Source organism: Stegodyphus dumicola, chromosome 2 (assembly GCF_044657685.1).
Source record: "Stegodyphus dumicola isolate Sdum_Otavi_A_Nest chromosome 2, ASM4465768v1".
Taxonomy (NCBI): Eukaryota; Metazoa; Arthropoda; class Arachnida; order Araneae; family Eresidae; genus Stegodyphus; species Stegodyphus dumicola.
In genome coordinates, this window is record NC_140769.1 from 74065222 (window position 1) to 74087236 (window position 22015).

Below are 22015 nucleotides of genomic sequence, written 5' to 3' on the forward strand. Positions count from 1 at the left end.
AGTTTATTTTCTTGAGTATATTACGCATTTCTTTTCTAACTAACAAAGAAAAATTAAAGTTTAACTTTATATATAATTTATGTTTAGTGTTTAACTTATAACATACATTATATATAAAGTTAAAAGTTTTGTTTATATATATTTAATTTTATATTTTGGTAAATTTTTTATTTGCCTAAGTATAAAATTAAATATATATAAAGTTAAACAAGATAATAATTTGTATTTGTGCAAAATAAAACATGTTAAATATTTTTATGCAACCAAAATTAAAGGCACTACCTTTTACTAACGTTATATATAAAGTTAAAAGTTTTGTTTATATATATTTAATTTTATATTTTGGTAAATTTTTTATTTGCCGAAGTCTAAAATTAAATATATATAAAGTTAAACAAGATAATAATTTGTATTTGTGCAAAATAAAACATGTTAAATATTTTTATGCAACCAAAATTAAAGGCACTACCTTTTACTGACGTAAAATAACAAAAGCAGTAACATTACCAATCAACCAAAAGCTTCAGTAATCGCATGGTATGCTATATACAGCTTTTAGTTAGTTAGTTCTTAGACAGAGCCAGTAAAACGCTATTTTTAAACTCGAAAGTGGGAAAAGGAATTTAATGAAATGACAATCAATTTCATCTAAAAAATGAACATCTAACCAAAAGCGGTAGATTGCGTACTACATGAGTACGAAAGATTATTTCGTGTACTGAGCGATGAAATGGACTGTCTCCTTCAGTCTCCTTCAGACTATGGGAAAATCCAAGGCATGCTCTAACTCATAAATGTTTCCACAACAATAATTCGTTATCACCCGTTACACTACTTTTGATGTGTGTTCCCAAGGTGTGGTGAATCCTGATTCGAGCACCTACTTTTGTTTCTTAATGATTAGTTTATTCCCCGTTTTGTAAGCGAGATTAGGTAAAAATTTTGTACATTTTCGGGGCGAATCGTTTATATGTTAAAGTGGGCTTTTAATCATAATTTTGTAGGTTTGAAACATAGTGAGAATATTGTGGGATCTCAAACGACGCAAAACATTTATTGCAGTCTATTTTGAACTATATGCTATCGTAAATTTCTACATATTTTGTCAGAAAATGGCATACACGATATCTTATCAGACAGCGCATGAAAATTTATACGCACCAAAAAATTTGGCTAATAGTGACAGTAATATACGTTTTCACTTTGTCATGAGCCGAAGGAAATTGCCTTAAAAAAGCTTATATTTAAGAAAGAAGGCGATATTTTATCTTTCAGAATAAATAGCATAAAAGAAACGCGTTGATGTACATAGAACGGCTAATATAAAGTAAGATTTGAGTTGTTCTGCATATGTATGCAAGCAAGACAAATATTCCTTGCTTGCATAGGAAACTATCATAATGTTATTAAGTTTCATTCGTCCATTTTTGGAAAAATGGGACTTATTATGCCTCAGTAATAATTCATGTACAAAGAACAATTGATTTAAATCCTAACTGTTAAAACTTAAGCAAAACGAATTGCTTAAACGTATGTATAACATATAGTATCAAAGTGCCGAAAGTGAAATGGGAGTTATTATACTACACGTTTTACTCAAGTACACGTCAAATACTAGAATTATTGTTAATTATTATTTGCATTAATTTCATTTGACGTATGTATTTGTAGCAATTGTATGTTTACATTCAGAATGCAATTACTTTTTAACAACATATTCGCTACGCATTATACGCCAGTATTAAACCTGCCAATGTAAGCCAATCTGCATGTCTTATACTTTGAAATACTGTGCAAATATAATGAAAAAATCTGAAAGCTTTCAGATTTTACATTACACCCAAAGGGTTGTTTTTTAACATTTTGTGTGCTTTTATTTATTAAATATCATGTTCTTCGCACTTAACCATAACATTCCATTCAACAGCTATATCACAAAATATTTAAAAGAGCATATCTTTAGAATTTCCGATACGCAGTTTCGCGCGCTGGAGAAAAATGTTTTATGCACAGTGTTGCCGTTTCTCGCTATTCTGGAGTCTAAATTTGGGCTACCAGATGCCCATATTCGGGTGGAGACGTACGTTATTCAAAATTTAATGGTTCTAGGTACCGTTGTTTTAGCACAATGAGAGAAACACACATACATGTATGCAGATTCTTCATAAATTAATTTCTTTGAATGTAATACAGGACTCTAATATTCGGTATTCGCCGTTTATAGTGAATAACCGTAAAATGCCAAAACGAAATTAATAGTCCTTCTGGAAAAATCGCCTCTTTGGGCTAATAAATAATACATAGACCTATTTTCTTAAGCCACATCCAAAAGCACAAAATAATCTAGTTATTGAAACTCTATACGCTATAAGAAAACTTTATATGCTATATTATAACTTTACATTCTGTAACATTTATGTTAAAACTCTATATGCTATAAAAAAACTTTACGGGCCTTTTTAACGTAAAAAGGTAATATGTAAGCCTATATGCTTAAGAAAACTTTATATGCTATATTATAACATTATACGCCGTATTACAGAGGCTGTTCGCACATTTTTTAGACTATTTTGGTAAGCGGTAATAAAATATCGTTTGCTGCAAAAGAAGTAATTGCAATTTTACGATGTTTTTAAAAGTCAAAATTATCGTCTGTGGCTTAAAAGTTTTGTTTTTATTCAAAATGGCGAATTTAACAAAGCAATGGTTCGAAGGCTACATTTACGCTCTTTCCGAAGAGAAATATGCATACTCTGTTATCCAAAAACAATGTGAGAGTCATGGTTTTGTGATATCTAAAGCGTCGATAGGTAATATCATCAACAAGAAAGGAAAACAACGTCAAATTGTACCCTCAATTGGGACAAAAATTCCAAACAAGTATCCAAGTAAAAAACGGACATCTTCGACTATTGCAAAGGTACACTGCTCAAAAAAAAAAAAAAAAAAATGGGACAGTCCTATATCTCCCGATCTACTGGGCCGATTGACAAAATTCAAATTGCGTTCTTCATGTCTCGAAAGCGCGACTTAGGATATATATTAGATTTATATATAGCACTATTCTAACATAGGTATTTTGACACAAAATTGGACTTTTTCTGTAATATACCAATTTTTTTACATATTTCGATTCTACGACTCAAATTACGCCTAAATATGAAATTTTGTAAAATTTGGAGCGAAATTTACGGAGAAATTCACAAATTTATGTTGGCACTTTTTTGTCAGTTTGCGCCAAGAATACTTCACTTGGCGAACTTCTTAATATATGGCAACCTAGTTTCCTTAGGGAAAAAAGTCACCATCGTTCCTTTTTTCCAAATAATATTCTTTATATTATATTTTTAATTATAACTTTTATTTGTAATTTTTTCTTTTCGAATTTCATTTTAATTGTTTAAGTTGCACTTTTTTTTTTTTTTTTTTCGAATAACTGTTTTAAAAATTTCTATTTACCTATTCGAACTGCGTAAATAAAGGTGCAGCGTTTATTTATTTATTTTTTTTTTCAAATAGTTTTCTATATATATACTTTCGTCATAGCTATTATTTTAGGTCATTTTTAAATTTTTATACTTTTATTTTAATTGTTTGTGTTGCATTGTCTCTTCAGATAATTGTTTTAAAATTTTCTATTTATTCCTTCGAACTGAGCATTTTAAATATATTTATTAATATCAATTTTCCAGAATTTGATTTTATTTATTTGAACTACGTTTTTTTCGGAAGAATACTTTGTAACCCAGACTACGAAGCGTTTGAAAACTGCATACTATATTAAAAGAGAAAATGCAGTAAAGCACAGTTTTACACGCCTTTCAATGTTCCGTTCAGAAAAAATATATATAAATAAGAGAGATGTATAACCGATATTTTAACTTAGGATGACTCGCATACACTGCTTTAAACAGTTTTATCATTGTGCCCATTGCTTTACACAATTTTATCCTACATTTGGTTTCTTAAAATGTTATTCATATTTTAGTCAAATATTTTATTTTTGAAATCGCAAGAATCAAATATCATAAAATTGAAAAGTTTTAAATTTAAAAAAATACGAATACTAAATTTTACGAAAAAATTTATTTTTCTTCTCTGTTCCTTTACGCATTCTGAAAGTATATGGAAAAGTATCCAACTTTTCGAAACATTTTGGTATTTCTGACAATCATTTTAAATAAAGTTATCGCTTTCCATTTCATAAAGGCCCACAAACGTTCGAGCGGTAAAGTTGCTGAACACTGGTAGTTCACTCCGGGGTTCGAACCCCGGTAAACGGGCTGGTTGCATGGGCGTTTTCGTGGATTTTCTCATGTGTACCGCGTATGACAGCTGGTTTTCCTTAGAAAGTTCTTCAAGAAGTATTTCGTCAGAGCCATTATCAGTCTTTAGAGGCTAAACATTTTGAAGCTATGAGATGAAAGGAAAGACTGGTTTCATCAAAAGGTTTTGGTTTATTTTATTATGACAAAGCACACTACAGCTATCTGCCTAAGGAGAGGGATGCCTTCCTGGAGGACTTTCTAAGGGAAACTGGCTCGCATACACGTTACACATGGGGAAAACCCCGAAAATGCCCATGCAGCCAGCCCGTTCGCGGGATTCGAACCTCGGACCGAACTACCAGTGTTCAGCGACTTCAGTGTATGACATTTTTCATTTCTGCCAAATTGTTTAGATTATCACCATAAACAGTGCTTTTGAGATAACCTCATAGACAAAAGTCACAGAGGTTGAGGTCTGGTGGGAAGAGGGGAAGTGTTGGCCTATAAGACGTTCATTCGTGAAATGTTGCCTAAGTAACTATGCGACACTCTTGAGGTGGTGCCCAGCCCTGCATAAAAATCGTAGTATCTAAAATGCCACGTTACTGCAGTTCATGTATCACGAAACATTTTAATATTGGCTCTAAGTGAGCTGCAATCGCAGTGGTCCAGCTGTCGATTGCTCTTCAGAAAAAAATGGTTCAGTTATAAAACTAGCTGTCATTCAACAGTAAACGGTGTGAAATGACTGTTATGCAATCGAATGCAGTAGGAGAATGCAATGGAACTAGATAGATAACATGAGAGATTTCTTTGGCCCAAATCGATTAAAAGCGTTTTGAATCAGTATCTTCATGTTTTAGTGCCGAATTCAGGCTTAAAAAATTACAAATTAGCGATCTGTAAGAAAACGATTTCCAGATTGTACGCACTTGTGAGAGTGATTTGCGATCTCACATTTTCTAATCGCTAATTCGTGGTTTTCACGGACGAAATTCTCACTTACAGGGATGGCGCACTCGACATTTATCGAATTTAACTTCTTTAAATAATAATTTGCCTACTTCAAAGTTTCTTAAGGGTATACAACATATTAAACCCGTTTAACAAAAGGTTAAGTTAGATTCCGACCCATATTTCGTTTAACAATATTTCATACAGCGCCATTTCCCCCCTGGTGGTGAGGTTTCGAACTTCCTTTTCTTCGCGGAAAATAAATTCCCATGACCTCCTTTACACGATTTCCAAGTTTGATAACATTTGATCCAGTAGTTTTCCTTTTATGACCGTTTCAATGTGGAACTTTAATTATAACCACTCTGTATATTATTAAATTTTAATTTGAAGCTATGCGTTATATGTATACCATGCGTAAAATTTTCGCTTTTATGGAAAAATAAAAAATCGAAGCAAATATACTTAGTATAATGGACCAAAACTGAAAACATTTCCCCTGCCTCCGAAAATAAAATATTGAAATTTCGAACTTGAATTTACTGGGTTATCGAAATATTTAATTTGACTTATCTTCTAAGTCCTAGTTCCGACAACAATTCCGTCAAAAATTCCGAATTACTTAAGCTAAAGTTAAAGATTTAGTATACTCGTATATTCACTGTATGTTAATAAAGTAATCAGAGTGTAATAAAAATAGATTATAGAATTGACGCTGATGTAACTTTTTGTCTGACTGCACAACATGTAATGGAAGAGAAGGTTTGTAGAGATCTGTTTTTCACATGCCTCTAAAAGTAGATTTCATATTAATTTTGTCTCTTCAATGTCAAAAAACTTTCCTTTGAGAGGCAACTTTAGTTTTTGAGAAAGAAAAAAAAATCACAAGAAGACAAATTTGAAGAACATGCAGGACGATTGAATATACATACTTATTTTCGGAACACAAGCGGTTCTCCGACTGGTTATTGAATAATGAAAAGATGCATTGTCATGCAATACAAAACATTTGGAATACGTTTTCTGGCTGAATAACGTAAGATTAAAAGTCATCTGCTTAATTCACATCCATTTACAAGTCAATTACTCGGGCAATTGCAGAATCGTTTTGATCCTGAGCTTGTAAGACAAACCTAATATCACTGGATTTAAACACTTCTTTAATCTTCCGAGAACGTTCCTTCTTTAGCTCATATTCCAAGAATATTAAGTGAATACAATCATTTCCAAAGAAATTGAATATTCATTTGCACTACGGCTTGGTAGTTTACTAACGAGTTAACAAAACTTAAATTCTGCTTTTTGTGTCAAAGAATACAACAATATTTTAAATATTTACAAATAAAATATTAAATTGGAGATTTAATTGGAGCCTCATCAGTTGCCTAGCATTTGAAAAAGAAAAGATTGTTAAATACTAATTGTTTGCTGCTCAGTCTAACCCAGGCTGCATGGTTGGTTTTCGTAGTTTTTTAGGTTCTCTTTACAAAGATTCTCTATGAAAGCATCTTAATCAAATAGCTCCCATGTTCTTTCTATGTTCAAATAACCAACTAGCCTAGTTTAAGCGCGATTTCCAAGTGAAGTTACTAGTAAAATCCGAATACTCATTAAAAATCATGTAGCTAGCCAATCGGGAGTAACATGAAAGATATTGAACCAATAATTGAAATGTTGTTACGGTACGCTGTTCCTTAACTTAGATGGTCATAAAGACGCTGAACACTGGTAGTTCGGTTCGAGTTTCGAATCCCGCGAACGGGCTGGCCGCATGGGCGGTTTCGTGGTTTTCCCCATGTGTAACGTGTATACGAGCCAGATTCCCTTAGAAAGTCCTCCACGAAGGCATCCCTCCCTTTAGGCAGATAGCCCTCGTGTGCTTTGCCATAATTAAATAATCCAATTCAATCCTTAATTAAATATAATTGATTTGTAAATTCTACTAGAACTGACGGTAAGAATTGAAGTGGAAATAAGTAATATGGTGTGCAATCTTGATTAATATAAAATTAAATATATTTGCATAGAAAATTGTTTGCATTCAGACAGAAAGTTTTTTGAAACATTTGCAATTACTTTATAAGAAGGATTTATTAATAACAGTAATAATTACTTATTATATTACTGATGATTAGGATTCAGTTCTTGACAATTACATTCTAAATTAGAATTTTAAGGATATAATGAAAATACGCTACGCACAAAAATACATTTTAGGAAAAAAATGAGTTGATTTTTTATGTTTTAAAACTTCTTAAATTCATTTAGTAAACATCGTATCCTCGTTGTTTATTGAATCCAGAATGTTGGTGTCGTTTATATAATTATTCTTACTTGTCCACAGAATCTGCTGACTTATCCAGCCATTAAGTAGCTGCAGATCATTTCTACATAACCACTGAACTTCCATTAATTCAGTCTCTAGAGGGTTGTATGTTTATATCATAATTTGACTTTTATAAAAAATGATATTCTAAATATTCTGTTTCTATAAAAATATATTGTGCTTTAAAAATATGGATAATAGCATCAGCCGCCCTTTCAGCCACTTCAAAAGCAATAGTTTGTTTAGAAATAAATTATGCAGTTAATGTCATAAAATTCAAATAAATATCAAACGAAAATTCTCAGTTTTAGACAATTCGATTTAAACGAAGTAAAGTAGCAGACGATAAAACGCCGAAGGTAAAAATTTACTCTTACTAAAACTTACTCTTAAATTTTTTAAAAAAAGAAAAGATATGAGAGAAATTTAAAAAATAAATAGTTAAAAATTTGAATAATATCATCTATAATTTAAAAAAATAGCCTTTCATATAGTATTAATAAATATTTATTACGCATCATTGAGGGAAAAAATGTCATATAATTAATTCTCCGTAAAATTTTACTTGAAGTTTAAGGTTAAAAATAGCTGTGGCAATTCAGTGTAACAAAAATCCATAGACCACATTTGGCGTTATTATCGCTCAAAAAAAAGGTGCCAAATTTCAAAACGCGAAATTATGTAAATTCGTGTATATCTTAGAAAATTTTCAGTAAAAAAGTCTAATTTTTTGCAGATATGCTTAAAAATACACCTACTTTAAGATGATGATAAAAATTTTATAGGTTATAATTAAAAATATTTTTCGAAAAATCTATAGAAATTATTTAAAAATAAAAATTTAAAAAATAAAACGCAAAAAATGGGTAAATTTTATTTGGAATGAACCAAAATTTCGAAATGTGAGAGAAAAAATCAAAAAAGTTTAATAAAAAAAGAGATATTAATAAATATTTGCCAAATTCAATTAACATTGAGGAGCTAAAATTTTGAGAGGTAATATTTTAAAAACTATTCGTACGATTTTTACAAAACTTGGTATTCTGGCATAATTTGAGTCGTAGAATCGAAATATGTAAAAAAATTGGTATGTTATTTCAGAAAAAGTCCGATTTTGTGTCAAAATACCTATGTTAGAATAGTACTATATATAAATCTAATATATATCCTAAGTCGCGCTTTCGAGACATGAAAAACGTAGTTTGAATTTTGTCAATCGCCCCAGTAGAACGGGAGATATAGCACTGTCCCATTTTTTTTTTTTTTTGAGCAGTGTTCGTTGTTTAATGTTAAAAGAAAATCCCCCTAGTCAAAGGACAGTTGCAAAATCGTTAAAATGATAGGGGTCCACTGTAAAAAAATGATAAATGTTGATTTAAATCTTAAGAAAGCGAAAAAACGCACTGTGCATCGTCTTCTTCCAAAGCATATCGCTCAACGCTGGACACGCTGCAGAATTCTATATGAGAAACACTTATCCAAAGAAAATGGAAAACAATTGTCACAATAAATGAAGCATGGGTGTATTTAAGTAATTGCAACAAAAAAGAGCCATTTATTATATTAAAAGGGGAGAAAAAATTTAAGTACATGGTTCAAAGAATCGAAAGAAAGTGTTTTACGAAGGGATTCATGATTGTTGCTGGTTTTTCTTATAATGGCAAGTTAAAAATAAAGAGAGTGCAAACAAATGTCAAGATTAACTCAAAATACTATCAAGAACATATTTTATTGCCAATTTTTCTGAATGAAATACCATCGCTTTACCCACAGTGCCATCAATCTGTGAGACTCCCTCAGGACAAAGCTAGCAGTCACACATCAAAATCCACTGTAAATTTCCTAAAAGAAATGGACCAAAAAACTGGTATCAAGGCCATACCCTTCACTGATACCCCTACTAAATCTCCCAATGTTTCACCTATGGAATTTTGTGCTTTCGGACTTTTAAAAACTGCATTATTCAAACTTTGTCCCAAAACCCTAACAGGACTCTGGAAAGCTGTTCGGAAGGAATGGGATAGAATATCTCTTCTGCCACTTCAAAATGCATTATTATCCTGGAAATTGCGGTTTCGAAAGATAGTTCAGAATAAGGGATGTCAAATAGAACATTTAAAACTCAAGAATTTTATGTAATTTAGTTTTGTGAATACAATATACATCATCTAAAAAATGTGTGAACAGCCTCTGTATATGTTATAACGTTATATTGAAACTCTATATGCTAAAAGAAAATTTTATGAGCCGTTTTAAGGTAAAAGATAATATGTAAGCGAATTCATTGCTGTAATTTAAAAATAAAAACTGCATGTAATAAACATGTATGGATTACATTTCTGAATCTCGAACAAAATGGACCTTCAGAGCACGACTTTTAAGTACAAAACATCTGTATATTACATTCAGAAAATATGAGAAAATTAAATATTTAAAGATTTTAATTATATCACGTTAGCAGATTTTTAATTTCGAATTATTATTCATTCTACATATGAAATCTTTTGTTCTTTTGTTTTCAAGATTCCTCCAAGCTCCAATATTTTTCTTCTACCCAATTTCTTGATGCTACAACAGCTGTTAGTTTTCGTTATCTTTTGCAAATACAATGGAGACTAGACTTTTCTGACAAACCATTCTATTTGGATCGTGTTAGCGATGACATCTCTGAAAGCTTTCAAAGCATTTTCTTTGTTAGAATTTAACATATGTGTATACTTATTTTTCAGACTTGCAATCTAAGGAACAATGTAGACAGGGATTTTAAAAGACATGGGGGAAGGAAAGATATTACAAGTGCAGTAAATAATCAGCTTTTAAATCTTTGATAAGTTATCTTACAGTCGTCGAAAACGTTACCACAGGAGAAGGACAAAACAAGGAGCTGCTTAAAGTGAAAGTACTTGCTTCGAATATGCAGACAAAAAATGCAAAAAATAGAAAAGAAATTCTTTATATATATAGGGTTTCAGTAAGAGAAACATATGAAAATAATAACTAGTTTTTTTTATTTCCAGACAATATAAATGTACTAGATTATGAAATTTCCCTTTTTGCTATTGACTGAAACGAAGCTATTTTAAAAGAAAACGTTTTTCTATTTGATTCTTGCTACTAAAAATGCTTTGGAATAATATTAGATTTTCCAGTATTAGTACTACATTTAATTTTAAATATGTGTCTTAGCATTTTCTTTTAAAAAGTCTAATATTGGCATCAGTTTTAACAATGAGTTTTTTACTTACTTGTACTAGATAAAGTGTAGAAATATTTACAATAATAAATAATCTAACAGCTTTACTCCTTTAAACCACATCCTTTTCTTTAGAAATGTAATTTTATTGCTAAAGGCAAATACCAAATTTGAGGAGAAAATAGCAGTATTTTGCAGTGTCGAATTTAACTAATGATTTTACAAAATTTCATGACCTAACTGCACTAACAACTTCACGAAAATTTTAAACCCAAGAATTTACGTTAACGCTTTCAGAGAATTATTCAAATAAGTACAAAGCAGAAATATAAATGATTAGCACATAAATAAATAATCATTGTAGTTTATACGTTTTAAAATAAACGTTACATCACAAGCCAGTCAAATTTTTGCAGTAGCTGTAGATTCTTATTGTCTCGGATTCGACCCTCGGTAAATAAAAGGGTTAAATACTAAAAATTTGGTTATCCTTATATATTAAGTAGCGTAAATATTATCATCATACAGTAAATAATGTCACTTTGTCTCAATTCGTAACTCTAAAATATTTTTAGAACATTCGAACTTCCAGACAGCATTCCGTTTCCACGAAGTATAAGCGAATATCTTAAAGGTTTCTGCCATAATTAAATACATTAATTAGTTAAATACAGTAATTTTGTAGGGTTCACCTATGTCTAGAAGATTATCTAAATATCCTACAGACTTTTCTAGGCTGGGAAGCTAATGATCCTGTGATGCGAATGATACTGTCACCTATGCATGATTTAGTCCGAAGCAAATGACCAAGTCGTAAGATGGTTAAAAGAATGTTTTTATTTAAGTTTTGAAATGAACAGAAGGCAATACATCTGGAACAGACGAGCCTCCGCTACGTTTGGCTATTAAGACTAAATAAGATGATTAAGGCTATAAAGACTAACATAAGATGAATTTAAATTCAAATATAGGTAATATAGTCTGAGACTACACACACAATAGAGTACTTAAACTGCCTCAAGATAATTAACAGCTGCGTATTTTAAACGTCGGCTAGCAACCGGAATAATTTTAGCACATCTTGTGATTGTAAATTGCTGCATGGTGAATCTGACGGAAGCTCTGAATCTAATACATTCAAACCCTTGGTTTAAATACAATAATTAGCATTCTGATGAAGACTATAGGAAAAAGAAGTCCAAAGCATAATTTTACAATCACGGAAGCCAACTTTTCTCATATAATTGTTCGTTTTTGAGACATGAAGATGCTCAATATCATATTTTATCTTTCCAATATTTGGAGAAAACATATCATCATTTGCAGTTGTTTTTCTTTGTGTTAGATGCGCAACAACTTATCATTTAATGTATACTTAAAAAAGGAAGCATTTCAGATAAAACAGCTATTCTTCTTAAAAAATAAAAATCTCTGCTCTCCTTGTAAGGTACCTTCTCCCTCCTTTCTGTATACCTTGTGCTGTACGGTAGCACACCCGGCACGTAATCGGGAGGTCCAGGTTCGAGGCCGGGCGAGGGCTTTGCTCATTTTTTACGTCTCTCGCACCAAAATAATCTAATGATGCACATCCTAAATGATCTAGAAACCGTATAAGCAAGAAGCAGCAGTAGGAGAATGATGCAAATGTATGACTTTTTGAGTTGATAACAGTTACAATAACTTTCATTTGACTGCGAGTACAAATAGCAAAACCGGAAGACACAAAAGTACCACGTAAAATAAATAGAATTTCCTTTCCCGTAATTAATCGTTTAACCAACCTACTGTCCCTTCATATATTATTAGTGTTCCAACGCTGTAATTCGTTTTATTCAAGGATTTTACATTGAGTTAAAATTCTTTCAAAGAACAATACCTTTCTTTCGTATATATTTTAAGGTTTTCTTATATATCTCAACATAAAGGCGTAAATTTATTGCACATTTCCTAAACTTTCTGAGAGATTTTCCTCTTTCATACAAATACACCCTTAATTCTAATTCAGTGTTGATAATTTACGAAATTTTTTTGGCGACAGTGTCATTCAACAAAGCAATTTTTAGAATTTCACAGCTATACTTACGTTTGAGAAGTATTTCTACCATTTTAATAGCAGCAGGTAATACAAGAGCTTCTCCAGGTGTGTATGACTTTTTGTATTTAGTAAACTGATACTGATTCATCAATAGCTAAATTATTTAAAAGCAATTAGATGTTGACAGGGGCTTTTCCCCCAACATTATTAATCAAGCAGTTAAAAAATTCTCATTTCGACACACTAAAAGGCACACTCTTCTTTTAGGAGATTATAAAAATTCTGTTGTTATTCCCTTCTTTCCATCAATTACCTATTTACATCACATATTTTGCAGAAATTTAATTTTCGGGTCCTTTATTCTCCCATCAATAAAATTCAGAGTTCCATACTCAAGGACCCCATTCCGGATATGATTTCCTGTGGTATTTATAGGATTCCTTGCCAGTGAGGTTTAATTTACATTGGCCAAACTAAGAGAGCCTTAAAATTTCGCGTCAAGGAACATGAGGCATATGTTAGAAAAACGAAAACACAGAAGTTTTCTGTTGCCCGACATTGTTGGTCCGAAAATCACACTTTCAATTTTTTTGCTGCCAAAATTATTCAAAAAACATCTTCCGTTGGTGAACTGGATTTTCGAGAGGCATTTCACATTAAAAAATCTTTCTGTTCTAGTTAATGATCCTAATTCCAATCCATCTTTGCCTTCGGCCTTTAAAGAAATTATGTTTTAGTTCTGGTTTCATCAACAGATGGCGTCAGTAGCTTATCTCCTGTCCAGGCTTTCTTATGTTATCTAATCATTATATCTTATCTCGTTCATTTGCGCTTTTGCAGCTGACGATGGTGGTTCGGTAAAACAGTCGAAACTAGTCCTGTTAAAATTTGAAAATATAACGCTGATTTTTGTTGTTTGACTTCTGAAATAGTATTTGTTCGGCGTGTTATTGTGTCTTAATCTAAACACTTGTTGTGATGAAACGGAAATAACCGACTACATTAGAACAGCGTTTCAATACGCTATATTCTATTTTAAAATAGAAACTTCAAGACCATTTTCCACTACTCGACTTGCCTCCTAGTCGAGGGAAGGATAACTGCACCAGATGATTCGAGTCGCCTATTTTTTCTCCTCGACTCCATCTAGCATATTTCACTTTCTGAAAAGCACGTTAATGGAAGCTGACTTGAACTGAATTTCAAATTGGGTGAAGAAAATGAGTATTACGCGCTATTTGTTACAGCTTAAAATGCACAAGGGAGGACACGAGCCTTGAAATACTTTCTTTAAAGAAACATACTACAGTTGCAGCGACGCGGACCTCATTTTCGGCCTGCTTCTGTAGCTCAGGACATAACCCACTTTGCGTTTGAGGCATATTTTGATTTTGAAAAAAAAAAATTATGTGCTGAAACTGCAACGCGGCACTTTTATTACGATACGTTTAGGAGTATCTTTCAATATTTAAACACAAATTAAACTCACTTGGGCAGTATTACGATTTTCTAAGTGCACTGTATGGAAACCTTAATGTGTTAAATAAGAAAAAGAATTGCGACTAATATTTCTTTAAATTCGTATCTCTGAATTAAATTTTCAAGCCTCCAACAATTAATTTTGAGACCCCATTTGACTTTGCGACTTACAGTCTATAAAACGTTGTATTGCAGTAGCATTTAAGGATGACTAGAAGGAAAATATCATGCTAACTCTCCAAATTGTCCTTTTTATCTAGGAAACCATGAAGTAGATCAATATATCAATGGGAAAAAAACCTCCAGGTGGAACGTTACACAGATATATATTTGAATTAAATCTTTTATTTTATAGCTACATTTTTTTAAAGTTTACGTATAACTTCCGCATTTATTTACACTAGTATCTCGTTTACAATATTTAGCGTTAGTTAAATCAAGGAAGTTGAATTAATGTTTTTACAGTTAATTTTAAAACTAAACGATTAAAATAACACTCAAAGTATTGTATAGAAACAGAGTTTTAACTTCATGTTTTTATAATTATATTTACTTTCAATCGCTCATCCTGGGAAGGATGTTTGCCTTCTTGTGTGCCATAAATACGAATCTGAAATAACGTAAATTAGGTGGAAAATAAAAACTGCGTAAAACTCTATCTGCATTTAAAATGGAAACGATAATTTTATTTAGTCTTGTTTTGAATTTTAATGCTTTGGTTTGTAAAGCCGTAGGTTTATCGATACAGGAGACATGAAAAATGTGCAACGCTTGTACCGGGTTTCGAACCCAAACTATCCAGTTATACGACGAAAGTACGAGGAATGGAGGAAGAAAATAGATTGGACGTACTATCGAGTGACACCCCGAATGCACGCGAAAAGCACAGATAAAATACCTTATAAGTTAATTAAATTTGAAACTTTCTATTTAAACTATGTTTATTTGTCATGTATTAATTTAGTTGTCATGTATTACTGTAACAAACAATTTTCTTTTCTTTTAGTAGGTTAATTCATTTTATCAATAAAACATATAATGATTGCATAATAATTTTAATTAATTCAATTAATTAATACAGTGATAAGGCATGATAAAAAAATTTTCAAACCAATAAATGAAAGATATAAACTATAAATGAATTTGTGAACTAATTAATACAAGTTGACAAAAAATTCATTTCATCTAAAAATCTAGCAGAAAAAATCTACATAATATCTGTAGAAGATAATTCAAATATAATTACATGTTAATAATGAAAATTATATAACAACAAAATTACGAAACTCTTAATTATCTCGAGCTGTGAGTGTAATAGCTTGGTATAGCAATCACGTTGTATACAGTGTGCTGGAAAGAAAAAAAATATATGTATTCTGCTGTGAGAATACCGGCATATGCTTGTTTTTAAGTTTTGATTAAAATTCTGTTTTAGATGGATGTACATAAAAAATATTTAATGGCATTTGAGAAATAATAGCTGCCCATATTTATATTTAAGGAAAGACTATTATTTTTGTCTTGAGTAAAAATGATGTTAAGAACATTATTGTTAAAATATCCCATGTATTAAGGCTGAAGAAACTTTAATATATCCCTCTGTGAATCTACATTTATTTTAATGGTGTGAATTTCCTCCTCTGAAATGCAAGCCATGTTTAAAATGCCTAATTTTGTATTCATTAGATGCAAATGTATTTTCCAGACATAAATTTTAGAAGGAATTCATTAGGCTTCTGCAATTCGGGATTTTTAATTCGCATTAAGGTTAAGTGAAACAGAAAGTTGGTATTTGCGAAGATAAGGTAGCAGATCTTCTGTCATTATGCAAAAGTTACTAAATTAGCATATTAAAAAGGTATAGGAGTATAACATATTACACACCGAATCTTCTTGTCTATTGATTTCCCATTGATGGTAAATGAGCAAATTCGTGAAAACACAAATTTTGTTAAAGCTTTCAACTAAACATGTGCTTCACGAGATAAGAGCTCATGATTACTTTAGTGATAATATTAAGTTTTATTAGTGAGAAAAGTGAGAGAAATAATCTGTAACGTCTCCAAAAATCGCACCACAAATTTCCCAGTTACTATCTTGATGTGCTTACCCCTACGCTTTAAAGATCCGCAAGAAGAAAATGTCGAGGTTCATTACATCCATGCTATACACAGACGGAAAGAGGATGAGATTCAAACAACTACTTTCAAGTAATGACAATTTACCGCCAAAATTGAGATCTTCTAGTTGCCTGCTGAATGTGTTAGTCAACCACAGAGACACACACTCGTCATTGTAAATCTGTCACTCCGAAAGGCCTAATAATCTTCACAAACACATTGTAGTAAATACTCATAATTTTCAGCAATACAGCTGATGAAATCTGTCACTAAAAGGCTTTTGTCAGAAGTACTGAGCGCCGCCTGAGATAACCACTGACCTGACTTTGTTGTAAAAGTCTTACAGTGTTAGTAGTCATCCTGGCAGAAGGGAAAATTTCCTCCGTGTAAGAATATACATATAAATATTACATGGGCATACAAGGCCTGTGAATAAGCATAGATATGTTGATTACAATCATTGTCTTGTACAAGTTACATATGACAGATACATAAAATCATGACAGCTATGTGTACATTTAGACATTATATGAATTCATATTTACAATACTTTTACTGAGATAATCAAAATTAAACTTGTAATTCATTTACACATTGACTGGATTTTCAATATCATTTAAACTGCTTTACAATATTATTTTTATCAAGTACATATAAACTGGATAGTAATATGCTTACATTACAATAGTTTTGCTCTTACAGTCCTGTTATTATTCTACGGGGTGAGCTATTTTCCTAGTGTTGATGTTCAGTTGTTGTAGTATTTTGAATTGCTATTAAAATTATGCTGCGAAGATACAATTCTCAAGAGAGGGGGAGAATTTCTTAGAATCTTGCTGAGCAAAGCCTGATTACCTCCTCTATTTTAGTTTTCGTCTGCTTGTTGCCGCGGGTATTCTCTGCCCATTGCGGCCAGTATTCACTGCTTGGCATTTTTAAATGCAGTTTATTGGTTTGTGGGCAGTTGAAGAGGAAGTGATCTGCATCACCTACCGCACCACATTCACACAAATCTGATGCTCGTATGCCGAATCTCTTAAGGTAATGCGGGAAGGGACCATGGCCAGTGTAGAATTGAGTTTGTGCTCCGCTGTATGTATTAACTGAGCACGTGACTTTTGGAAAGAACTTGTAGGTTCTCCTCCCTGTGCTTTCCCTTTCCCATCTTTTCTGCCATTCTTGAAAAAGGCTATTGAGCGTGGTTTTTTTTAAATAGGACTGCGGAACACTTACTGCGCTTTCCAGTCTACTGGAGTCATTGGCAGCCGATTTCGCAAGCAGGTCTGCCGCTTCATTGCCAGTAATACCCACATGAGCTGGAACCCAGATCAGGATAGGTCTGTCATCTGGTGGGATACTTAGAAGAATTTTCTGAATATCTTGCACCAAAGGACTCCTTGTCTTGTGCCCTCGGATGGACTCCAAACTTGAGGCAGAGTCGCTATATATGCTGACCTTTAATCCTAATTGATATTTTGCCAAATTGATGGCTGCTTTTAATGCAAGAAGCTCTGCCTGAAAGACGGTATTTTTGTCTGCCAGTCGTCTTTCCCAAGTTTTAACCATTTCTCCTTCTTGGAGTACACAGTAGGCGCAGCCTGTGCCTTTTTCCGTCTTTGAGCCATCTGTATAAATGGCAAATGCCTTCTCATTTGGCGGCGTGTATTGCATGTATATTGTGTGCGATAAATCAGTATCTGCAGGGTGTCCAAGCATGATCGGCTTGCGCTTCTCATAGTCTGTATGGTAGAATGTCTTTTGCCACAGAGAGACGTTATTTTCTAGGCGCAATGTCCTTACTAATAGTGATTCTCTCTCCACTAGAAGGTCCAGTGGAGGGATACCCGCCAGCACTTGCAGTGCCGCAGTTGGGGATGTTCTATAACCTTTGCATATGATCAAAAGTTGCATTCTTTGTATGGTGAGAAGCTGTCTTCTCATGTGGGCAGTAAGCTTCCTTCCCCATATGGCAGCCCCATATAATATGATCTTTTCTGAGATTGTTCTTGCTTTTGAGCATAGTGATTGGAGTGCCCCAATGAGGTCCTGATGTTCTAACCATGGAATTACTAATTTGATTTATTTTCTGCTTAAGCTCTTTAATATGCGGTACCCAGGAAAGCCTATTGTTAAATATAATACCTAGATATTTAAGGTCAGTGACCTTTTTTATAGAGACTCCATTTAGCTTAATGTTGGGAATCCTATTTCGCGCTCCATGCTTACATATAAACAGTTGTTTAGTTTTATCTGCTGAGATATTTAATTTGTGCTGATTTGCCCAGCTTGCAAAAGTATTGATTGCGTTTTGTGCCTTTAACCTAATGTCCGTGCTACCAGAAATGACCAATAAAAAGTCGTCTGCGTACGCCTGGATACTCACTCCTTGCTGTTGGTCATAAAGCGCAAAGGCTGTGTTCGCTACAAGATTCCAAAGTGTAGGTCCCAAGCAGGAACCCTGGGGACAGCCTCTTTCCAACTTGACTTTGAGTACATCATTGTCCGTTGTAACCTGTATCCAACGATCCTGCAAGTAGCTGCGTATAAGATTCAGGATTTCCTTTGGGCATTTGATGATGTCTAGGCATTCGACTACATCTGGCCACCACAACGAGTCGAATGCCCCTTTGATGTCCAACGAAATAACCAGTGTGTCCATATTGTTGTCTTTGTTCTGCTCTATGTTGTCTAGCAGTTGTTTTAAGGCATTATCTGTGGACTTTCCTGCGCAGAAGCCATATTGTTTTTCGTTTATAGACTTGTTCCTGCACATGTGGAAATTAAGGCGTTGCAAAATTACTTTTTCTAAAATCTTACTGATTGAAGGCAGTAAGCTTATGGGCCTATAAGATGCCGGGTCTGACGGATCTTTGCCCTGCTTGTGGAAGAGTGCAATTTCGGCTAGTTTCATGCTTCTAGGGAAGTGACCGAGTCGCCAGCAGGCTCTGCATAATTTTGGAAACAAACCTGGGAATTCTTTGTGAATTTCTTTAACAATGATATTATCTATACCATCGGGACCTGGTGCTTTTTTGTCTGTTAAGGCTTTGATGATATTATGAACTTCGTGGTCTGTAGGAAGAGTAATATCTCTGTTGCTGCTTTTCCTATTAAACTTCTGCCTTATTTCTCTGTGAGTTACTAAATCAAATTCCATCTGGTCTTTAACAAAGATTGTTTCTAGGATAGTGTTTAGAGCTTCTGTTTTGCTTTTTGCATCTTGTTTTACTTTAGCGGTAAGTTGTAGGGGTTGAAAAACCTTATTTGTGGCTATTTTCTGTAATGTGCCATAGGTTGCTTGCACGTTACTGCAGTGCTTACGCCATGACTCTTGTTTCGCTGCCTTGATTTGCTTTTTGTATTGCGCTAGCTCCTTCCTGTAGCGTACCAACTTTAATATTTTCTGTTCTTCATCATTCTCCGCTTGCACCTGCCTTCTTAAGGCTCGTATTTTGCTTCTTCTTTGCTTGAGGTGGTTGCTCCACCACGATGTAAATGTTTTCGGCTTAATAGCTTTAAGTTTGTAGGAAGCTCTTGCTGCCTGAGTTAATTTAGTTATGATGAAGTCATATGTAGAATCCAGCTCCTCCGGGGAGTCGCAGTTATCCAGTTGTTCCAAGATTTCACTCACCCATGGCCTGAAGTAAAACTTTAAAGTAGTGTGCCCTCCGTAGCAGGTCTTGAAACGTCTTTTTGTTAGGTACGTGAGTCTACTATTGATCTCATATTGAATTATACGATGGTCACTCAGAGAGGGTATGTCCATTATATCCCAGTTGTTTATGTGCGCTGACATTGATGATGAGACAAATGTGACATCTGGCCAGCCTTTTGCTCTTCCATTGTCAAATGTAGGTTGAGAGTCTTCTTTATTTATTACTGTCATTCCGTGAGCTATTGCATATTCTAACAATTTCTGCGCTCTGCGATTTTCTGTTTGTGCTCCCCATAAGGGGCTGGTGGCGTTAAAGTCACCCGCCACTATGGTATTCTGGAATGTTCGCAGTACGGCTGGGTTTAATTCCTGTAGCAGGCATTCAATTTGCATGCTTGGGGAAAGTAAACGCAAGTGATTGTTATTTTCATGTTGGAGGATTCTATCAAGATTGTTACTGTGTAATCTGTCGTATCCAGAAGCAATGGACTTAGAGGGCCGTTATACAAGATGGCTGCCATTCCCGTACTGGAGGCGTAGGATTTACTTGTAGAAGGTTGGCCAAGAAGTTTGCCGTCCCTCAAGTAAGGTTCTTGTAGGAGTGCCAGGTCTGCTGTACTGGAGGACATCACCTCCATGAAATTGAGTGTGGCTGCTCTTGCCCTTTGGAGATTGCACTGTAAAATTTTGATGTTAGACCGATCTCTGTTGTAAACTTTCTCTGTTATTGAGTGGACTCCCTGGCTGAGCTCATACTCGCCAATACTTGTCTGTAACATGGACATTTCGATGCACTTGCTGGATGTTGTGTGTCAAAGGTGCTACCTGTCTTCTCGTTCGCGAGGCTGCAGTTGACACAGTTGATGGTAACTGAGTCACACTTTTCTAACAGGTGACCTTCACCACACTTGGAGCAGGCTGTACTGAATTTTAAAATATTGAAGTATCAATCTCTACATAAGGCCAGGTCTTCGTTAAGAGATTACATTTATACTCACTGTGTTGTCGCTCATCAATATGAGTATAATGTAGCAATTAGGAAGATTTACAAAACAATTTTAAAAGATATTTATTATTTTAGATAGCATAAATATGTAAATATATTGTAATAGTGCGATAACACATTATTTTGTTTATCGTATTTATTTCTACTTTTAACTGCTGGAAATTATTGCTATATACTATGAGAATTGAGGTGATATCCGAAATGGCTCTGCTTAAATTAATTCAGGAAAACAGGCTGAGGTGACTGACTGGTTAAACCTCGTCGCGCGCTGCATTGCACGGGGAAATAAAACAAATTTAATCACATTTCTAATAAAAATAGCTTACTAAATACAAAATCCGTAACGATATTTTGATGCTAACTGAATGGGTTATTTCTGTTTTATCCTAATTTAATCAACATCTAAAATTAATAAAATTATATGAACATCAAAACTTGAAAAAGAATATTATTATTACTGCTAACGTGCTGTGTAAGTAGATGCCAGAAATGTAATAAGAATCTTCTGCGCTCTGTTATCGCCTTTTATTCTGAAGCATTTTATTGTGCAAGATTTGAATTGAGAAACCTTTTCTGAAACTGTAATATCATATAATCATACATCAGTTGGTACAGGGTTTCATTACACATTTTCTATATTTTCGTAATTTTAATAATGTAATATACTAATAAGCCTTGTAAAAAGATTGTCATTGACCCCATGAAAGTCCATGGAGAATGACATGGAATTGTCATTGTCCAATGACAAGCTTGGGACAATAGTTTATGATTTGAGAAAGCAGAATGAACCTGATAACACGCCGTCTTGGTTTCTGCCATTTTCATGGGTCCTCGTGATGGAATTAGTGTTTACTACGCGACGAGCTATCTAATGTTTATATAGGTATTATTTTAGTAATTTTCATTAAGGAAATTTCTTATTTATTTTTGAAATATTGATCATTTCTGCTTATTTTACATAAGACGAAATTCAAACAAA